This window comes from Callospermophilus lateralis, chromosome 6, assembly GCF_048772815.1.
Source record: "Callospermophilus lateralis isolate mCalLat2 chromosome 6, mCalLat2.hap1, whole genome shotgun sequence".
Taxonomy (NCBI): Eukaryota; Metazoa; Chordata; class Mammalia; order Rodentia; family Sciuridae; genus Callospermophilus; species Callospermophilus lateralis.
This window is the reverse complement of record NC_135310.1, coordinates 122313107-122328278: the sequence shown is the minus strand read 5'-3', so window position 1 is coordinate 122328278 and position 15172 is coordinate 122313107. Positions and strand designations below refer to the sequence as shown.

Genomic DNA, 15172 nt, shown 5'->3' with positions numbered 1-15172 from the left:
AATTTTCCTCTCAATACTGCTTTCATAGTGTCCCATGTATTTCCATATGTTGTGTCTGTGTTCTCATTTACCTCTAAGAATTTTTTGTTCTTCTCCTTTATGTCTTCTGTGACCCATTGTTAATTCAGTAACATATTGTTTAGTCTCCAGGTGATGGAAAAATTTTTATTTTGTCATTGATTTCCAATTTCATTCCATTATGATCTGATAAAATGCATGGTAGTATTTCTACTGTTTTGTATTTGCTAAGAGTTGCTTTGTGGCATAGTATATGGTCTATTTTAGAGAAGGATCCATGTGCTGCTATGAAGAAAGTGTATCCACTTGATGCTGGTTGAAATATTCTATACATGACAGTTAAATCTAAGTTATTAATTGTGTTACTGAGCTGTATAGTTTCTTTATTCAACTTTTGTTTGGAAGATATATCCAATGGTGAGAGAGGTATGTTAAAGTCACCCAAGATTATTATGTTGTGGTCAATTTGACTCTTGAACTTGAGAAGAGTTTGTTTGATGAACACAGCTGCACTGTTGTTTGGGGCATATGTATTTATGATATGTTTTGTTGGTGTATGGCTCCCTTGAGCAGTATGTAATATCTGTATTTATCCCTTTTGATTAACTTTGGCTTGAGGTTTACTTTATTTGATATGAGACTGGAAACCCCTGCTTGCTTCTGCAGTCCATGTGAGTGGTATGATTTTTCCCAACCTTTCACCTTCAGTCTGTGTTTGTGTTTTCTTATCAGATGAGTCTGCTGTAGGCAGCATATTGATGGATCATTTTTTTAAATCCAGTCTGCTCACCTATGTCTTTTGATTGGAGACTTTATGGGCATTAATATTTTGGGTAACTATTGAGACACAGTTCGTATTTCCAGCCATATTTGTTTATTTTTGTTATTTAAATTGACTTGGTTTTCCTCTTTGATTAGTTTTTCCTTTAGTGGAATACCTCCTTCTGCTGGTTTTCATCATTGTTTTTCATTTCCTCTTCATGAAATATTTTGCCAACGATGTTTTTTAGTTCCAGTTTTCTAGCTGTAAGTTGTTTTAACTTTTGTTTATTGTGAAAGGTTTCCATTTCATCTTCCAATCTGAAGCTTAATTTTGCTGGATATAAGATTCTTGGCACCCATTACCTTTCAAAGCTTGATATATGTTGTTCCAGGATCTTCTAGCTTTCAGGGTCTGCATTGAAAAATCTGCTGTTATCCCAATTGGTTTACCCCTATATGTAATCGGATTCCTTTCTCTTGTGGCTTTTAAAATACTCTTCTTATTCTGTATTTTGGGCATTTTCATTATAACATGTCTTGGTGTGGATCTGTTGTGATTTTGCACATTTGCCACCCTGTAGGCTTTTTGGATTTGGTTTCCTTTTCATTCTTCATGTCTGGAAAGTTTTCTGATATTATTTCATGGAATAGATTGCTCATTCCTTTGGTTTGGGACTCTATGACTTCCTATATCCCAATAACTCTTAAATTTGTTTTTTTTCCCCCCATATTTCTTGAATGTTTTGCTCATGGTTTCTTACCATTTTCACTGTGTTGTCTATGTTCTTTTCAAGATGGTATATTTGAGCTTCATTGTCTGATGTCCTATTTTCTAAGAGTTCTACTCTGTTTGTGATGCTCTTATTTGAGTTTTTAATTTGGCTTATTATTTCTTTTATTTCAAGGATTTCTGTTTTTTTTTTGAACTTCCATCTCCCTGTTGAAGTGATCTTTTTTTAAAAAATCTTTTTAAAAATATTTATTTTTTAGGTGTAGATGGACACAACAAAATGCCTTTATTTTATATGGTGCTGAGGATTGAACCTGGGTCCCGCCCATGCTAGGCTAATGCTCTACCACTGAGCCACAATTCCAGCCCCTGTTGAAGTGATCTTTTGCTTCTTGGATTTGTTTATGTAGCTCATTTTTGATGTGATCTTTCACTGCCTGCATTTGTTCTCTTATGACTTCTTTGACATCCCCAAACATTTTAACCATGTATATCCTGAAATCTTCCTCTGTCATTTTTCTGTGGTACCTGTCAATTCTTCTAAGGATGTGTTGTCTTGATTTGTTTGTGGTACTTTCTTCCCCTGTCTTTTCATATTGCTTGCATTTCTTTCTTTTCAGCTCTGTGGGACTGGTGTGTTATTTTTTTTACCCTATGATTTGTAGTCCTCTTGTATGGTTGCAAGATCCCTCTTTTGTGGGGAAGGACAATGTTAGCAGATCCCAATATCAACAAATTTTCCCTATTAACAAAGTATTGTTGTTAAGACATTTATAGTTTAGTCTCAATGTCCATAAATTTTGGATTCAATTATTATTTAGAATATAATCAGTAGTTTCATAAAAAGTTTACAGTTTCTGGCAATGGACAGTGAACTGGGGGTTGGGTGTAAGAGTATATTCTAAGGAGGAAAGATTTGAGGAGTTGGGATAATATAATTTAGGAAATTTGAAGATCTCTAATGAAGAGGGTTAGTAGCAGGGGAATAGACCAGAAGCAGTTTAGGGTAGACAAGTATGTGAGAGGACAGTAGAGTATATGAAAACAAACACACATAAGTATTTAGAAAATTACAGGATGTAAAAATAGTAAAATTTTTAAATGAGAAGAAGAAAAAAGTGAAAGAAAGAAAGAGAAAAATGAGAGAAGAAAAAAGAAAAAAGGAAGGCTTATGCAATTCTTCTATATTATATTACTCAGGTGACTCTAAAGTTCTATTTCATGCAAATTTCTTGGTTTCACATATGATGGGATTGTGAGGGCCAGAGGATAGAAGGGCAGAGGAGAAAGAAGAAGAAGAAGAAGAAGAAGAAGAAGAAGAAGAAGAAGAAGAAGAAGAAGAAGAAGAAGAAGAAGAAGAAATATTCTTAGAATTACATTTATTTCCTGCTTCTCTTCTCTTCCAGTAGGTGGAGTTGTCTATTTTAAGCTGGAAACTCTGTCCTCAGTCTGTTGTATTTAACCAGGATGAGAATATGTGAGCCCCTGGCATTGTCTCCTGCTTCAAGGATTCCTGATCCTGGTCTCTCTGTTTTACTCCAGGTTTTAGACCCCTCCCCTCTCTTGTTTACCAGGTCCCAACTGCTGGACTTCTCACCCTCAGGCTTGCACCAGGTGGGTGGCACCTTGGTTGCACTGCAATCGTATTCAACTGAGAGCTGTTTTTGTATTGGGTAGTCACTGTGTCGAGTTATCAAAGCTGGGAGGAGTGTGTGGGGAAGTTGGAAACCAGGTACCTGTTCAGATGGAATCCGAGCTGATACCACACCCAGCAAAAAATGGTGAGAAAGTTTTTCCAAGATGGAGTTGGTCTGCTTCCAGTACCAGTGTGTCTGCTGAGGTGGGGGGAGCTGGAATTCCCTTGTGCTGTGGCTAGATAGTAGCTGAGTGCCTGTATGGGAGTGGAGCACAGCCTGGAATTCTGCAGAGTTGCTGATTAGGTGATTCTGTTACCCCACTTTAGAGCCATGGTGTGTGGTAGAACTGAGGTCTTTGGATCTGGAGTCTGGAGTCTTCCTGGAATGCAGAGTCTATTATTTCTGCAAGAGGTAGTCACAGAGCTGGTGGTTTCTCCAAAAATCCACTGTATAAGGGTCCTCTTGCACACTCTGAGCTATTGTATTCCATCTAGGTGAAACCTTGAGGAGAGGCTACCTGACTGCTTTCTTGGTTTTATGCCACAGAGCAGCTATAAACAGTATCTCCTCTATTCTGCCATCCTGGATCCATCTAGTCTATGTCTTTTGATTGGTGAGTTTAGGCCATTAACATTTAGGATTATTATTGAGACACGATTTGTATTTTCAGCCATTTTTGGTATTTAACATGACTTGGTTTTTCATTTCCTCTTTTTGGAATATTTTGATGAGGATGTTTTATAGTACAGGCTTTCTAGTTGTAAAATTATTTTTAACTTTTGTTTATACTGGAAGGTTTTTATTTAGACATGAAATCTAAAGCTTAATTTGGCTGGATATAAGATTCTTGGTTGGCATTCATTTTTTTTTCAGAGCTTAGTGTATGTTGTTCCATGATCCCCTGGCTTTGAGAATCTTGGCTGAAATATCTGCTAAGATACAAATTGGTCTCTCCCATATGTGATATGATTCCTCTCTCTTGTGACTTTTAAGATTATATCCTTATTCTGTATGCTAGGCATTTTCATTTTAATGTGCCTTCATGTATATCTGTTGTAATTTTGTACATTTGGTGTCCTGTAAGCCTCTAGTATTTGGTTTTGCAATTCGTTCTTCATGATTGGGAGATTTTCTGATATTATCTCATTGAAGAAATTGCGCATTCTTTGGCTTGAAACTGTGCCTTCCTCTATCCCAATAACTCTTAGATTTGGTCTTTTGTTGCTGTTCCATAATTCTTGGATTATGTTCATAGTTTCTAACTTTCTTTACTGTGTGATTAACTTTATTTTACAGATTGTATTCTTTGTCTTTATTATCTGACATTTTTCTTTCAAGAGATCTAGTCTGTTGGTTATGCTTTCTATTGAGTTTTTTATTTGATTTATTGTATCTTTCATTTTAAGAATTTCTGACTGTTTTTTTTCCAGAGTCTCTATCTCTCTCTTGAAGTAATCTTTTGCTACCTGTATTTGCTCTCTTATTGTTGGGGCAATCAATTTTTGGTTGTATTTGCTCATTTAGGTCATTATTTAATTCACAGATCACTTTAATTATGAACCTTCTGAACTCCTTCTCTGACATTTTCATCAACTTTGCTGTCCATGGATTCTGTTATTATAGTATCCTGATTTGTTTGGGGCACTTTTCTTGCTTGCTTTTTCATGTTGTCTATGTGTCTTCCTTTCTTGTAGTGTGGATCTGAGATACTATAGTTTCTTCCCTATATTCTTATAGTACCCATGCAGATTATCTGTATCTTACTTTGATTTTGGGTTTCCAGACCCTGATGTTGTCCCTCAATGAATGCTTCTGCATCCTGGTTCTGGGTCCTGCATATGTTGGAGTGGGTGGATCTGGGCCACTGGACTTGACCTCCAGTGGTAGTCTGGTGGTTGGAAGGGGTGGTCCTGCGACAGAGGCTAGGCTCTGTTGGGTGTCTGCCCCACCTGGGGAGAAGCAGACTGGGCCTGTTGTGTGTCTGCATCCAGCACAGGTGGGTGTGGGTGTATCTGGGCCACTGGACTTGACCTCTCAATGTAGTCTGCCAATTAGAGGGGGTGGTCCTGCTCAGACTTCAGATGTGTGGTTATGAGAGTTCAGTTCATGTCTTATATGCAAATAGCAGAAGATAAATTTGACTGTTTTGTAACTGGTTTAGGGAATGTGGAATTTAAGTATGAGGAACCATTTATTTTTATTTTTTGGTATTAAAATATTTTTTGGAATTTCAGACAGGTGTGGCAGCACATACCTGTAGTCCTAGCAACTGGGGAGGTTAAGGCAGGAGAATCACTTTAGCCCATAAGTTTGAGACCATCCTGGGCACGTTGTGGTACCTTATCTCAAAAAAAAAAAAAAATCAAACAAAGGGGACACCACATTACTGGACTAAAATGTTTGCAGAGGAACCTGAAGTTTGAGAATGGTCCCCTGTTCTATTTTTGCAGATTTGTACTATGAGATGATAGAAAGTTTATCATCCAAAAATTTCCAGAGAAATGAATAGTGTGTTAGTCACCTTTTTTCTCTGTGAAGCAATCAACTAAAGGAAGAGAGATTTGTTATCCTCACAGTCTTAGATGTTTCAGTTCATAGTCACCTGGCTTCATTGTTTCTGAGGAGAATGTCATGTGATGACAGGGAACAGGTGGTGGAGCTAGTGGCTCACCTCATGGCAGCCAGAAGGCAAGGGGCGGGGCAAGAGCAAGAGCAAGAGACACAGGTGGCCCTGGAAAAGACATAGTCTTCAAAGACACAGCCAAGTTACCAACTTTCTTCCTGTTTCCCAGTCCCCACCCACGAAATTTTCTACCACCTCCCAAAAGGGCCACCAGCTGTGGACCAAGCTTTTAACACATGATTCTTTGGAGGATATTTCAGTTCCAAACGCCAATGAATGAGTTTTAAGAGAAGAGTCCAACATTCTATGTTATCTGCTTCCTATTCTGGGATGAATAAAATATACCTGTTTTTCCATAGCTCATTAATTTCTGGTACCATTGAGAATGTTGGATATGTTAATCCAGGGAATTAAGGATAAGGCAACAAATCCCCTCCTTAAAAAGTTATTAGTACTTATTCATTGTACTAAATATTGGGTTTTATTTTGATAATTCCATACATGCATATAATGTACTTTGATCATATCCACCCTTCCTGCTACCATCCTTGACTTTTCTCTCCATTTCCCTTTTGTGTCAATATTGCAACTAAGGCAAGAGAAATATTACTAGAATGAACATAATTGAAAAACAGGATTTCCAGATGCAAGGTGAATTGCAGAAAGCTTCGACCATAAGCATAGATCCAGTTAATATGTTTTCTCTTAGTACTTCCAAGTATGATGTTAAGGGTTTATGGAAAAAAAAAACAGAAAGAAGAAGAGACAGGACTATTGAAGACTTAGACTCTGAAAGATAAAGGTGTGTCCACTCTACTAGGTGAAGAACTGTGACCATTTGTTCTGACTGGGGGATAGATGACACAGAATGGGAATTGGAAGATAGAAAGTACATATATCCACAGTCCTTCTAGAAACAAGGACTGTAATACATTTGTACATTTTCTCTTTGCTTGTGGTGAATATGTGTGTATTTGTATATATTGACCATTTGCTTCTTCTCTTCTTATATTTATGATTTTCTATACAAATTGTTATCTTTTAGGTAACAGTATAGTCAGTGAATCTGAATCTGAAGAGTAGATAATATAGCAGTGTAGTGTACAGTGACTGGAAGTGCTTCTTTCCTTATGTGGGGGAATAGATGAGAACCTCTTCATTTGTCAGGTGGTTTTGTCATGATAGATTTGTTGTTTTATAAAAATTCAAATGTTTGTAAAATGGTCTAACATGTATGCATACATAAAGTATAAAGTCAAAGGTGTGGACAGAGTCAAGTATCATTTCATTACATTTCTGTTCCAAATCTACTCCATGTTGGTCTTCTTTGTGTTATTGGAACTGGACCTTGTAAACACTTCTTTGCCATCTGACATAATATGAAAATTTTGGTACAATGCACTGGAGGGGCCACTGCAAGGCAAGTTAATTCTCTTCTTTCTTTCTTTCTTTCTTTCTTTCTTTCTTTCTTTCTTTCTTTCTTTCTTTCTTTCTTTCTTCTTTTCTTTTCTTTTACCAAGTATTGAACTCAGGGATGCTTAACCATTGAGACACATCCAATCTTTTTTTTTTAACTTTTTTTTATTATTAGTTGTTCAAAACATTACAAAGCTCTTGACATATCATATTTCATACATTTGATCCAAGTGGCTTATGAACTCCCATTTTTACCCTGTATACAGATTGCAGAATCACATCAGTTACACATCCACACTTTTACATACTGCCATACTAGTGTCTGTTGTATTCTGCTGCCCTTCCTATCCTCTACTATCCCCCCACCTCTCCCCTCCCCTCCCATCTTCTCTCTCTACCCCATCTACTGTAATCCATTTCTCCCCCTTGTTTTTTCCCTTTCCCCATACTTTCTCTTATATGTAATTTTGTATAATAATGAGGGTCTCCTTCCATTTTCATGCAATTTCCCTTCTCTCTCCCTTTCTCTCCCACCTCTTGTCCCTGTTTAATGTTAATTTTCTTCTCATGCTCTTCCTCCCTGTTCTGTTCTTAGTTGTTCTCCTTATATCAAAGAAGACATTTGGTATTTGTTTTTTAGGGATTGGCTAGCTTCACTTAGCATAATCTGCACTAATGCCATCCATTTCCCTGCAAATTCCATGATTTTGTCATTTTTTAGTGTAGAGTAATACTCCATTGTGTATAAATGCCACATTTTTTAATCCATTCATCTATTGAAGGGCATCTAGGTTGGTTCCACAGTCTAGCTATTGTGAATTGTGCTGCTATGAACATCGATGTAGTGTATCCCTATAGTACACTCTTTTAAAGTTTTTGGGGAATAGTCTGAGAAGGGGAATAGCTGGGTCAAAGGTGGTTCCATTCCGAGCTTTCCCAGGAATCTCCATACTGCTTTCCAAATTGGCCGCACCAATTTGCAGTCCCACCAGCAATGTACAAGAGTACCCTTTTCCCCACATCCTCACCAACACTTGTTGTGTTTGACTTCATAATGGCTGCCAATCTTACTGGAGTGAGATGGTATCTTAGGGAGGTTTTGATTTGCAATTCTCTGACTGCTAGAGATGGTGAGCATTTTTTCATGTACTTGTTGATTGATTGTATGTCCTCCTCTGAGAAGTGTCTGTTCAGGTCCTTGGCCCATTTGTTGATTGGGTTATTTGTTTTCTTTTTGTTTAATTTTTTTGAGTTCTTTCTATACTCTGGGTATTAGGGCTCTATTTGAAGTGTGAGGATTTTAATTATTTCTTGCCTTCTGCTACATTTGCTGTTGTTTTGCTCTTCCTTTTCTAGGGTTTTGAGATGAAGTGTGAGCTCATTTATTTGTTGGTTTTTTCGTTTTTTGAGGAATGTACTCCAGGCAATGAGTTTCCCTCTTAAAACTGCTTTCCTCGTGTCCCATAGATTTCGATATATTGTGTCTGTATTTTCATTTATCTCTAAGAATTTTTTGATTTCCTCCTTTATGTCTTCTGTAACCCATTGATCATTCAGTAACATATTGTTCATTTTCCTAGTGATGTAGTATTTTTTCTTCCTTCTTTTATCATTGATTTCCAGTTTCATTCCATTATAATCAGATAAGATGCATGGTATTATCTCCACACCTTTATATTTACTAAGGGTTGCCCTGTGGCATAATATATGGTCTATTTTTGAGAAGGATCCATGTGCTGCTGAGAAAAAAGTATATCCACTTGATGATGGTTGATATATTCTATATATGTCACTTAAGTCTAGGTTATTGATTGTATTATTCAGTTCTATAGTTTCTTAATTCAACTTTTGTTTGGAGGATCTGTCCAATGGTGTGAGAGGTGTGTTGAAGTCACCCATATTTATTGTGTTGTGTTCTATTTGATTCTTGAACTTGAGGAGAGTTTGTTTTATGAACATTGCAGCAACATTATTTGGTGCATAAATATTTATAATTGTTATGTCTTGTTGGTGAATGGTTCCTTTTAACAGTATATAATGTCCTTCCTTATCCCTTTTGATTAACTTAGTCTTGAAGTCAATTTTATTCAATATGAGGATGGCCACACCTGCTTGCTTCTGAGGACCATGTGCATGATATGATTTTTCCCAACCTTTCACCTTCAGACTGTGTATGTCTTTTCCAATCAGATGTATCTCCTGAATGCAGCATATTGTTGAATTTGTTTTTTTAATTCAGATTACCAGCCTATGTCACTTTATTGGTGAGTTTAAGCCATTAACATTTAGGTTACTATTGATATATGCTTTGTACTTCCAGTCATGTTTGATTATTTATCTTTTTTTAAAAATTTATTTTGTTTCTACATGATTAGCTTTTTTTCTCCCCAACTCTAGCTTTACTGAGGTACTTCCCACTGTTGGTTTTGGTTGTTGTTTTTCATTTCTTCCTCGTGTAATGTTTTGCTCAAGATGCTTTGCAATGCTGGTTTCTGGCTGTGAATTCTTTTTTAACTTTTGTTTATCATGAAATATTTTTATTTTGTTGTCATACCTGAAGCTTAATTTTGCTGGATACAAAATTCTTGGTTGGCATCCTTTGTCTTTCAGTGTTTGAAATATGTTGTCCCACGATCTTCTCGCTTTCAGCGTCTCTGATGAAAAATCAGCCATTAACCTTATTGGTTTTTCCCCCTGAATGTAATCTGCCTCCTTTCTCTTGTAGCTTTTAATATTTTCTCTTTGTTCTGTATATTGGATATCTTCATAACAATGTGTCTTGGCATTGGTATACTGTGATTTTGTATGCTTGGTGTCCTGTATGCATCTAGAATTTGTACATTCATTTCCTTTTTTATATCTGGAAAGTTTTCTAAAATTATTTCATTCAACAGATTGCTCATTCCCTTGGTTTGGACCTCTATACCTTCCTCTATCCTGATGACTCTTTAAGTGTTTTTTATGTTATTCCATATCTCTTGGATGTTTTTCTCGTGGTTTCTTACCAGCCTTTCTGAGTTGGCTAGACTCTTTTCAAGATGATATATTTTGTCTTCCTTGTCTGACCTTCTGACTTCTACTTGCTCCACTCTATTAGTGATACTCTCGTTTGAGTTTTAAATTTGGTTTATAGTTTCTTTCATTTCTAGGATTATTGTTTGATTTTTTTGTATAATCTCTATCTCCTGGTAAAGTTGCTTATTTGCTTCTTGAATCTGTTTATGTAATTAATTTTCAATGTGTTCTTTCATTGTTTGAATTTGCTGTCTCGTGTTCTCTTTAAGATTCCATTTCATCTGTATAAAGTATTCCTTGAGTTCTTTATTTGACCATTTTTCTGATGCCTATAGGTTCTCCTGTAGATTTAGGCTGTCCTGCATTGTTTGTACTCCTTTTCTTCCTTGCTTTTTCATGCTGCTCATGTTACTTCCATTTCTATTTGACCTCTGAGTTATTGTTTACTCCTATAAATTTATTTTGGTTTTGTGCATCTCCGGGGTCTCTCCTTTGTGATTGGAGACTATGACTAGAGATGATAAATTTTATTGCAATTTAAAGCAGATTCATTCATTTCATAAAATGCGTATGGATTCTGATGGCATATAGTGATCTGCAGTTTGGTCTTGGGACTTATGTTTTGGTCGAGTGATGTAATGGTATAGAGATTGGTATATCTTGGCAACCTTGGAAGATTGCTCTACTGACAAGGTATATTAACAGGAGAATGGTCTGGAGTATTTGGAGGTAGCTAGGGAATTGGTAGCACTATATAATGCCTCAGAACATTTACCTATACACATTTAATAAATTACACAATAACAGTGTTGTAATACTTGGGAGGAAATGTATTAGAAGGGGAGAGAAGAAGTCACTAAAGAGAATGAGAGAAAACAGGTAGAATTCAAGAAAAGGGGAATAAGGAAATTGAAAAGAAATGAAAAGACAAAAAAATAAAAATAAAAATAAAAAAAATAAAAATTAAAAAAAATTAAAAAAAATGCAGTCTTAGAGTTTGATTAACTTCTCTTCCAGTAGGTGGAGCTGTGCCCACCAGGCCAAGCTTCTCCTCTCCATAAGCAGGAACCAATTCCTGTGAGGCGGCTCCTCCTCCCCCACTGGTCAGCTCTCCAATCCTGGGCGCCCAGGGTCTTTCCTGGTCTCCAGTCACTTCCCTGCTTTTCCTCCAGCCAGGCCCTGCTCACCAGTAACATTCACCACAAAACTGGCTACATGCTGGATCTGCCACTCCCAGAGCCCTATTTTCTTGAATGACTGGGCACACACTCTCTGTTTGCCATTCCCCCAGACCCTAAGGTTGTGGAGCTTGGAGCTGGGAACTGTCAGCTTATTCTCTCTGCTTCCCTCTGGTAGCTATGCCACCGGGAGCTGGCACAAGAGACCTCGGTTGTCAGCGCTGGTGGGAGCAGTAATCGGGGGACAGGTGTCACTCCTGACTCCCTCAGTCTGACAATCGCGCTCATTGGAGAGCTGGGGGGAGGGGCCCTTGAGATTTCCCTGCTGTGTGGGGAGGAGGGGCCCCGGGGATCACACACCTGCAGTTGCTGGTTTCAATGAAGCTATCCCCTCCGCCGAATTCTGGTGACGTCAGTTCTCTGCCATGGTGGTGTCCAATGAGAAGGGCGGCTGTTGGATCCCTTTGCTGGGTGTCCAATGCAAAGGGTGGGTCAGGTCTGGCTCTCCCAGGTCCCATCTTAATTCTGGGCCCGCTGCCTATGAAGGTTTGGTTGGTATCACCTCAAAAGTTTCATGGAGGAACCAAAGAGTTGTTTCTCTATTCCGCGGGAGCGTCTGTAGCACTGAGTCATGGCAGTTTGGCTGCGAGATGCAGACAATCAGCCAGAAACTGTGTACGGGGAGCCTGAATTCACCAGCTCCGGGCTGGGTGTGGGTTCTTAGGGGCACAAACTGCTTGGCTCAGGTCCACTTCAGCCCAGCATTGCCTAGTGATCCTGAGCAAACAGCATTCAGTTGGTTTAAGACTCCCTTTGCCCGCGCAGCTGAAGAGGTCAGAGAATTGATCTCTCAGCGCCCGCCACCATGTTGGATCTCTCCATCCCATCTTTTTTTGTAAGTATTTTTCTTTAGTTGTGGATGGACGTGGTGCTGAGAATCCAAGCTAGTGCCTCACACTAGCTACAACCCCCAACCCTTTTTAAAATTTTAGACATAATTTGCCCCATTGCTTAGGGCCTGGCTAAGTTGCTGAGGCTGGCTTAGAACTCGTGTTACTCCTGCCTCAGGGATTATAGGCATGGGCCACCATACTGGGTTGTTTTTATTTTTTGATGCACCTTCCAGTGGTGTGCAAAAGGCTCACCTTTTGGTCACATAGTAAGAAATGTCTATATTGATATCTTTATCTGTATTTTTAGTCTCTGTCTTAGGCTCCTGAAAACCTTTGGAATTTCCTGATGGAGATGAAAGGAGAGTCTGTTGTTATTAATAACCAGCCCCTTTCACTCATCTGAGTTTATGTTAATAAGGTAACTTTTAGAAATCCCCTGTGTCACCTCAGGATAGGAGTAAGTTGTCAATGGAACACATTCTGAGTAGAAAATTGAAAGAGGGAAGGAAGTAGGGCTGAAGGTTGAGTTAATTAATTTTGAGTAGTCACTGATTTAATAAATCATAATTATACAGTGAAACCTCCATAAAAACATTCAGGGAGTTTCTGAATTGATGAACAACCTGTATCCATGTGTCAGGGTGATGCCTCTCAAACTCCAGCATGGTACAGATACTCCTGAGCTCGAGACTTTTCTGGGCCTCACCTATGTACATGTTCATCTGACTATTCACTGTATCATTTAAAAGATCTTTTGTAATAAATTGTTTGGAAATACAGTTGTTTCTCTAGTAAATGGCTGTAGAAAATCATTCAATCTGAGAATGGATCTTGGGAATGGAGGATGGCCCTTTGGAATGAGGTAGAAATTTAGGGATACTAAGGAAAAAACCCTCTAAAGGAAAAACATGCCTATTGGGATGTGGAAAATAACTTGTGAACTGCCTCTGACTTGGACAAAGAAATTTAAGGAACAGAAAGGGACCAAAATAATTCCATAAATTAGATTAAAACTTTCCAGTTCTGCATAAATGTTCTGGAATGCAGAAAAGCAGGAACAAGATTTCAATAGAAAGACAATTCTAACCTCGTGAAGCTAGGGGCTAACATATGATTGAATTAATCACCTGATCAATCAGCTGAAAACAAGTTACGAGACCAGATTCTCTGAAGGGAAAACATTTTTCTCAATATTTCTCAATCTCTAGGGAAGTCCTTTCCCTTTGGATCATATATTTTACCTTTGTTCACTAATAAAATAACCTGACCCTAATCCCTGGTTATGTGTCTCTTTTTTTGCTCTTGAGTTGGCCCACATTATTCTCTGAGATTTCCTGTATTCACTTTTCACTTTCTAATGATGCTCTTTCTCTTTTCTGAAGCCCAACAATCCTTAAGTTCTTTTTTGTGGTATGGACAAAGATCTTGAAGGTCTGAGTAGAGGTTTCCTTTGCCACTGGAGAGACTTCACTGGACTTCCTTACAGTGATAGGAATTTCAGAAACAGGTGGGTAATTTCAGGAGTCATCCTGTGATTTTCACTAAGTCATAGGGGGCATACTTTTAAGACTGTGGGGTCCACTTAACCTGTGGGGTCTCTGCTCACTCCTTAAAATTGAATTATTGGACACCCAGATATATGCAGAGAGTTGGAGAATAACTTGCTGTGGAAAACTCCAAACATTTGGTGTCAGAAGTGTTCTGGAGTGTACTATGAAAGAGGACACATGGTTATTTGGAGCATTTCAGATCCCTTTTAGCATTTCAGTGGGCCATAGTCCCATCTTCTCCAATGAGCTCTGTACCTCAGTCTCACTGAGGACCCTATCGTACATTGCTTTCTTCCTTTGCTACTCTGCCTCATCCCAAGAGGTACTGTCTACTTGCTATATATGCCATTTTTGCATTCTTTGGAGCCACATTTTACTTCTTTTAGTAGATAATCACCTTTACTTTAATTCTTTTTCTTTTTTCAGTGATAGAGAATAAACCCAGTGCCTCAGGCATGAAAAAGTCTATATTAAGTTTTCCTTGTTCAAATGGTTTCTGGACTTTGATAGAACCATCTAAACCACAATTACTTAGTACCTTTTGAAGGAGGGTGCTGAATTGCTCAGAGCATGTGAGAAAGAGTAATTGAAGCATTGATCAATTTAGTAAAATGGTTAACTCCAACAATGACATTATATAAATATCTTGTTTTTTTGTGGATGTTAAGTATTTTCTATATGTAAATAGATTACTTGTCAGTTTGATGGAAAGAGTGTCAACAACAGAGGAGGAAGGAAAGGAGAAGGAGGAGGATGGAGGCAGTAGTGTTCACCTCCTCTCTCTACAGTTATTGAACCCTCATCTCCCTCTCAGTCTACTTCAGAATTATATCATCTGATTTACAATGTTACTACATTAATGCTGGGTCATGTTGCTCAGAATTTGTTGGTCATAACATTGTCACCATATTTTGCTTCTTTCATTTAACTGCTTCATATTTCTTCTCAACTTAGCTGTTGCTACTTGGAATATAGATTGGTTCATATGGTGTCAAGTGGCAACATGGGGGTGTTTGAGCCAACATAAATACAAAATTGAGGTCAACTGAAGTTGCACATGAAAGAAGCCATGATCAAGCTTGGTTTCCACTTGCTTCATTTCCTCATGTATTTTCATAACATGATTTTAGCTGTGATAAATGACTGAAGACAGAGAAACTGTGGTTGGAGTTAGTATACACTACAGTGGCATATGATCAAACCAAACTGAGTCATAGGACATACGAAATTTAAACAGATCAATTTCAAGCAAGGAATTAGATGACACCATCAAAAGCCTATCAACAAAGAATCCTGAGGCCAGATGGATTCACAGCTGAGTTGTACAGGACCTACAAGTAAGAATTAATA

The 15172-nt window shown here is 38.0% G+C and overlaps 1 pseudogene; it reads left to right on the top strand.

Moving 5' to 3' along the window:
• The first annotated feature begins 14575 nt into the window (after positions 1–14575).
• LOC143400747 (protein cornichon homolog 4-like) lies at positions 14576–14969 on the top strand (annotated as a pseudogene).
• The last annotated feature ends 203 nt before the right edge of the window (positions 14970–15172 follow it).